The following is a 6,304-nucleotide window of genomic DNA, read 5'->3' on the forward strand; positions in this document are numbered from 1 at the left end:
TTAGTCCCAGCTCAGACAAACCTGAATTCATATTCGATCAGACAGTCATCCCTTCAACCAACCTCTGATATTGGTGAGTGGGCCTCAGTTTTAACTATAGTCTCTTAGATTATTTTTGTATGAGTATCTTGCATCTGACGCATGTTTGATACACAGAGAGTAGTTTGATGAAAGCCACAGTCAGGAACAAAAATAGTCAGTAGACACAGACACATAGTTGACCCAAGTAAGTACCTTAAAATGGCAGTAATAGATGTGTCAAGGCAAAACTGGAGAGGTGGAAGAAAATGGATGGAAAGAGAGACTGTCCACTGGGATACTGCTGAAACAGGACCATGGGACTGTTAGAATAAAATAACAGGAAGTGTGTGGAAGTAGGAATTAAGTAAGTGAGCTGACTAGCAGCATAGAGATTGAAAGGGGGTTTGTAAACTCGAGGAAAAGCTCAGGAACGTCTCTTACACTGGGGGTGGGGTGGGGACAGGGCAAGAATGGTCTAATTTAAATATCATTGAAAGCCTGAAGGAAGGGAGAGGGATGATGCAACAGAAATGGTGATCAGGATGTCACTGCTGACCTGGAATTGTCTGAACTCAACCCACAGAAGCCCTGCAGTCCCCCACAAGAGAGCGGTGGTAAGGGAAAGGACACTTAGGCACATTGTAGTCTATCCACTGAAAGCAAAGAAAGATCAAAGGAGAAATCTCACCAGCAAGCAGAGTGAAAAGCTTGATTCCTCAAAGAGCAGCATGAAGAATGGCTGCAGTTCTCCACAGAGGCTGCGGAAGTTAAAAAGAAATAGAATTATTTTTACCAAGAGGAAAGAAGTATCAAGCAATTTAGCATTAGACACCTAGCAAAATCCTTCAAAGGTGAGTGACAAATTTCTCTCCAGAAACTGACAGAATGAATAAAGAAGCATAAGCCACAGACAGGAAGCAAACAGTACATCTATCAACGGCCTTGGAAACAGACTTTATAAAAGAACTCTTAGAATTCAATAGTAAGAAGATAATCCTTTAAAATGGCCAAGAATATTTTGACCCACACCCTTCAAAACAAACAAACGAATGAACAAACAAACAAATCAGATCAAATACACAGAAATGACTGTTGGAAACATGAGAAATTGTTCAACTTTGTTACTTATTAGGAAAATAAATGTAAACCAAGACCACTGCTTACTCACCTGAGTGGCTGAAGTTAAATAGTCAAACACTAACAACAGTTAGTGTAATAGAAACTCTCATCATGGCTGATTGGAATGTAGAACTGTGCAACTGTGGTAAAATTTGTGGTAAAATAATTACTTACATAATCTAGCAAACCTTTGCTCAGTAATTTGCCTAAAGAAAAAAGCGAGAATATCTCAAGAAAGATCCCAGATAATTTAGAGCTGCTTTTTCATGATAAATAGATCCCAGACATAATGCAGGTGTCCACCTCTCAGGTTGTAGGGAAACATCTCCAGTTGCAAGGACAAGACTCTTAAAGAGGTGTGTGTGTGTGTGTGTGTGTGTGTGTGTGTGTGTGTGTGTGTGTGTTTCTTTCTTTCCTGTGGCTATGATAGATCATCCTTTCCGAAAGCAACCATAGAGGAAAGGATATATTTGCCTCACACTTCCAAATCCCAATCCATTATCAAGTTAAGTCAGAAGAGGAACTTGGAGATAGGAATCATGGATGAGTAAATGCTGCTTTTTATATCCCCTACTGACTCATACTTAACTTTTTATTCAGCCCAAGAATTGTCTTGCCCACATTGGTTGGGTTCTCCAACATCAGTTAATAATCAAGACAGTCCCTCATATCCATGCCCACAGAGGAAGCTGATCTAGACAGTTACTCTCCAGAGTAACTGGTGGACACCTGCATTATGTCTGGGATCCATTTATCATGAAAAAGCAACTCTAAATTATCTGGGATCTTTCTTGAGATATTCTCACTTTTTCCTTTAGGCCTTTCTTCTTACAATTGTGTCAAATCGACAATGTGTGTCAAATCAACAGCACAGTGTGGTATGGGAAAAATTTCTGGCTGCTTAAAGCAACAATAATAACTTTATATTAATGGCATCTTTGACATAGGAAACACAAACCCACAATAACATATAGGTTGGAAAATCAATGTTCAAGTTCATAATTTTAAGACCAAAAGGTGACATTGTATATACTGAAGATAAAAGCAGAGATTGAAATATTAGTATTTCCAAAATATTTTTGTTCATAAAAATTTATTCTGGGCACTAGAGAGATGGCTCATTAGTTAAGAGCACATTCCTGCTCTTTCAGAAGCCCCACATTTGATTCCTAGCACCCACATCAGATAGGTAATAATCGCTTTTAACTGCAGTTCAAGTGGACCCAATGCCCTCAGACCTCTGCAGCTACCCAGAGTCATGTGGTGAATACAAACGCATGTAGGGAACACATACACATAAGGACAAAATAAAAATTTAAAAACATGCAATTTGGCTAGTTAGGAAAGGTAAACTTTCATCTGAAGGCTAAATTAAGTTTTCATTTGTGAATCATCCTGTTGACTGAGTACAGTGGAAAACGCATTTACAAAGTTCCCTGTGATGGACAGAGTGGTGGAAATGGTACGTTGTCGCTTTGGGTAGTACAGCATGCTGTGTCTAGAGCCTTGAGCATCCTAGACATGAGCTCTCTCAGTGAGCTACATCCCCAGCCAAAACTTGCTCGAAGCATCCCACAATGCAAGGTATGGCGGAGTGAAGGCTCTTCTGTGGTAGACATAGATTTAACACTCAGGCCAATGGTGTTCAGGTATTATCTGATTGGTCAGAAGTCCGCCTCTGCTCATTGGTCAGAAGTCCGCCTCTGCTCATTGGTCAGAAGTCCACCTCTGCTCATTGGTCAGAAGTCTGCCTCTGCTCATTGGCCAGAAGTCTGCCTCTGCTCATGCTTTGTCTCACATGAATGCCTCGAAATGATACTCAGTAATACATCTGAAACTGACTGATACATAACCCCAGCTTTATCAGCAGTTACCTTAAATAAAAACATTCCAAATATACACATCGAAACACAGACTAACAAATGGATTTAAAATAAATTCTGCATATATAAAAAAACAAAACAACTCAAATGTTGACTGGTGGTGAAGTTTGGCCATAGGAAAAACCTTCAGAATTCACACTTTTCCCAAAACAATAAAATTGCTCCAAAGCTTTTGGAAAATAATTAGACTAGTTGCTTATGAGAGTCTAAGATGCAAAGCCGCAACAACAGTAGTGTTGGCTAATATGACCTGACTGTCCTTTCTCAACACTCTGCAGCTAATGTATGCTCACAAAGTGACTATTTTGGCTCCAAGTAGGATCTTTTCTTTGCCCCGTGACTCCCAAGCTCAAATACATTTAATCACACCAGTTCCACGGTGGGTACATCACAGCTCTTAAGACAGCTTTGAAAATGTTGAGTCATGAATAGAAAGCTAACTCCCTTCTTCCCAGGGAGTTGGGCATCACTGAGACAAGACCAGTAATCTAGAGAAAATGAAATTATAATTTGAAACCAGAGAAGGGGGAAAAACCCTGAAGTCCAGAGGAGCTGTGGTCTGCTAGTTCTCAATAGAATGCTCCTTCCTTCTTTCTTTCTTTCTTTCCTTCTTTCTTTCTTTCTTTCTCTTCCTCCCTCCCTCCATCCCTTCCCTCCCTCCTTCCTTCCTTTCTCTCTCTCTCTCTCTTTCTTTCTCTCTCTCTTCCTTCCTTCCTCCCTCCTCCCTTCCTTACTCCTTCCCTCCCTCCTTTCCCCTCTCTTTCTTTCTTTCTCTCTCTCTTTCTTTCTTTCTTTCTTTCTTTCTTTCTTTCTTTCTTTCTTTCTCCTTTCCTTCTTTACTATTTCATCACAGAAAATATAACCAATGAAAATCTGATATATTTGTATTTATTTTTTCATGATGAAAGAACCTGAAATTACATTTCCAGTCCCTCTTCCAAAATATTCTAACTAGTAGAAAAAGTCACATCACTTGAATAAAGTCAGTGAATATTCCATGTCTTACCTTGGACTAGAAATAACTTTTTTCAATAAATTTCCAAGGGTTTTAGAAATCTTAACAAACGAACTTGGTAAAACATCTCACAATAATAAATTTGGAGTCAGTTTAGAATAGAGAGACTTTAATCTTAATATTATTGTATTTATCAAATTTAACACCTCAGGTTCAAATCAGGTGGAAATAAAACATCAGTGAACTACCAACTACGTCTGATCCTTCTGGCCCTACGTGGATCGATAAGAGAAAGATTACTGAAAGGTAAAATTGCCACAGCATTTTTATTTCAGTGTTCAGAAATGAACAAACTCAACAGCGACAAACAGAACAGCAGCAGCAATAACACCAACAGCACAACAAGGTACTTAGAAGCAGGTAAATATTCTGACTAATAGAATGAATTCGGGGACGCATAGTGTTTTCCTGTTTGGAGTTTTATTATTATTATTATTATTAGTGCTGCTGCAGTAAATTATAAGCGAGTTTGTGATGGGACTCTTGATTTATTTTTAAGGAAGATATTAGCTTTATTATTTATTAATCCTAACAGATTTCTTCCATAAACACTCCATAAATATTAACACATCTGATGGATGACTGAGACCCCATGAAAGGAGGAAGCACGCTGCCTGACGGACCGAGCTGCTTTGACAAGCCCCTTTTTATGTTGTTTGTTTTCTTATTATTTCTGATAGCAAAAGTGCAATCAATTAGCCATTCATGTCAGTGAAAGGAAAACATTCAGTATTAATGGAGCGAGCGAGCTCTGTATTCTTTTACTAGGAGGAAATACATCATTACTTTGATAACTTTACGATTCTAGTTTTGAAGTTTTCCTAAATTCTAACTTCCTGAAACATTTTCTTTACTTCACTGATGGAAAATGATTTCTAATAGAATCAAAAATTGTGCTATAAAATTCAAGAGACCAGTGGCACAGACTCAGTCCTATTGGAAAACATAGTCTCTGTTTCTGTCCCTCTGTGTCTCTGTGTCTCTCTGTGTCTCTGTCTCTCTGTGTCTCTATGTCCCTCTGTCTCTCTGTGTCTCTGTGTCTCTGTCTCTGTCCCTCTGTGTCTCTGTGTCTCTCTGTGTCTCTGTGTCTCTGTGTGTCTCTGTCTCTCTGTCTCTCTCTATGTCTCTGTGTCTCTGTCTCTCTGTGTGTCTCTGTGTCTCTGTCCCTCTCTATGCCTCTGTCTCTCTGTGGGTCTCTGTCTCTCTCTGTGTCTCTGTCTCTCTCTCTGTCTCTGTGGTGTACATGTGTATGTCTGTGTGTGTGTGTGTGTGTGTGTGTGTGTGTGTGTGTGTGTGTCTGAACTTTTTCAATAAGAATTCTGAAGCAGTGTTAAGCATACATTAGTCATCCTACATTTTGGAAGTCCAAGCCAAAAGGTTTCTGAGAATGAGTCCAGTCTAGCTAGCTGTACAGTGAGTTCAAGGCTGGCCTGGGCTATGTGTTAGGACCTTGTATCCCCCACCCCCAAAACAATCACAAAATTCCTAAAACAAAATATAAACATTTATAAAATGAGTATCATTTTACCATGGTGGTTTCCCCAACACACTGAGTGCCATGTTTCTCTTCCCTCAGAAGGAGCCAGGTTCTCAGCAGCGTGTCTGGGAGAGCTTTCAGACTTCTGAACACACCTCCAGTATTTATTTCTGGCTCAGAAAAGCATTAGATCTGAGGTTGTAGCCAAGAATGTGCCTTTTCATTTCATGGAGGTTGTCATCTTTTAAAAGAATGCCATAGCATCCAAGTATGAATGTTCATTGTGGTGGTAAGAGCTGCCATATCTCTCCCTTCAAGGAGACTGGAACAGAGGCAGGAACTTACATGACAGCAAACACTAGTTTATAACTCATTTATTAAATAAATGTATTTGTGTATTTAGTCCAAACATTGTAAATATAAAAGCCTACTAATAAATTATAATCATGGCTGTTGGGGTAATCTTTGTGTGGACTGTGTGAAGGTTGTCTTGGTACTATTCTAATGTTGATTTCTGTCCAGGCAGAGAGCCGAGTACTGTCTGGACTTTGATATTGCTATTCTTAGGGGTCATCACCTGCCTCAGTATTTTGTAAAAATACACTTTCCTCACCTCTAATTGGTTTAGTAAAGATCTATGGGTCAATAGCTAAGCAGGAGAGGAAAGGCAAGACTTCCGGCAGAGATAAGTCTCTTCTCTTGGAGAAGAGTCAGATGTGAGGGGATTCACCCACGTGACACTGGAGGGAACAGGCCTGAATGAGAGAGGGGTAATGGGTCACATGACAG

This window comes from Rattus norvegicus, chromosome 19 (assembly GCF_036323735.1).
Source record: "Rattus norvegicus strain BN/NHsdMcwi chromosome 19, GRCr8, whole genome shotgun sequence".
Lineage (NCBI taxonomy): Eukaryota > Metazoa > Chordata > Mammalia > Rodentia > Muridae > Rattus > Rattus norvegicus.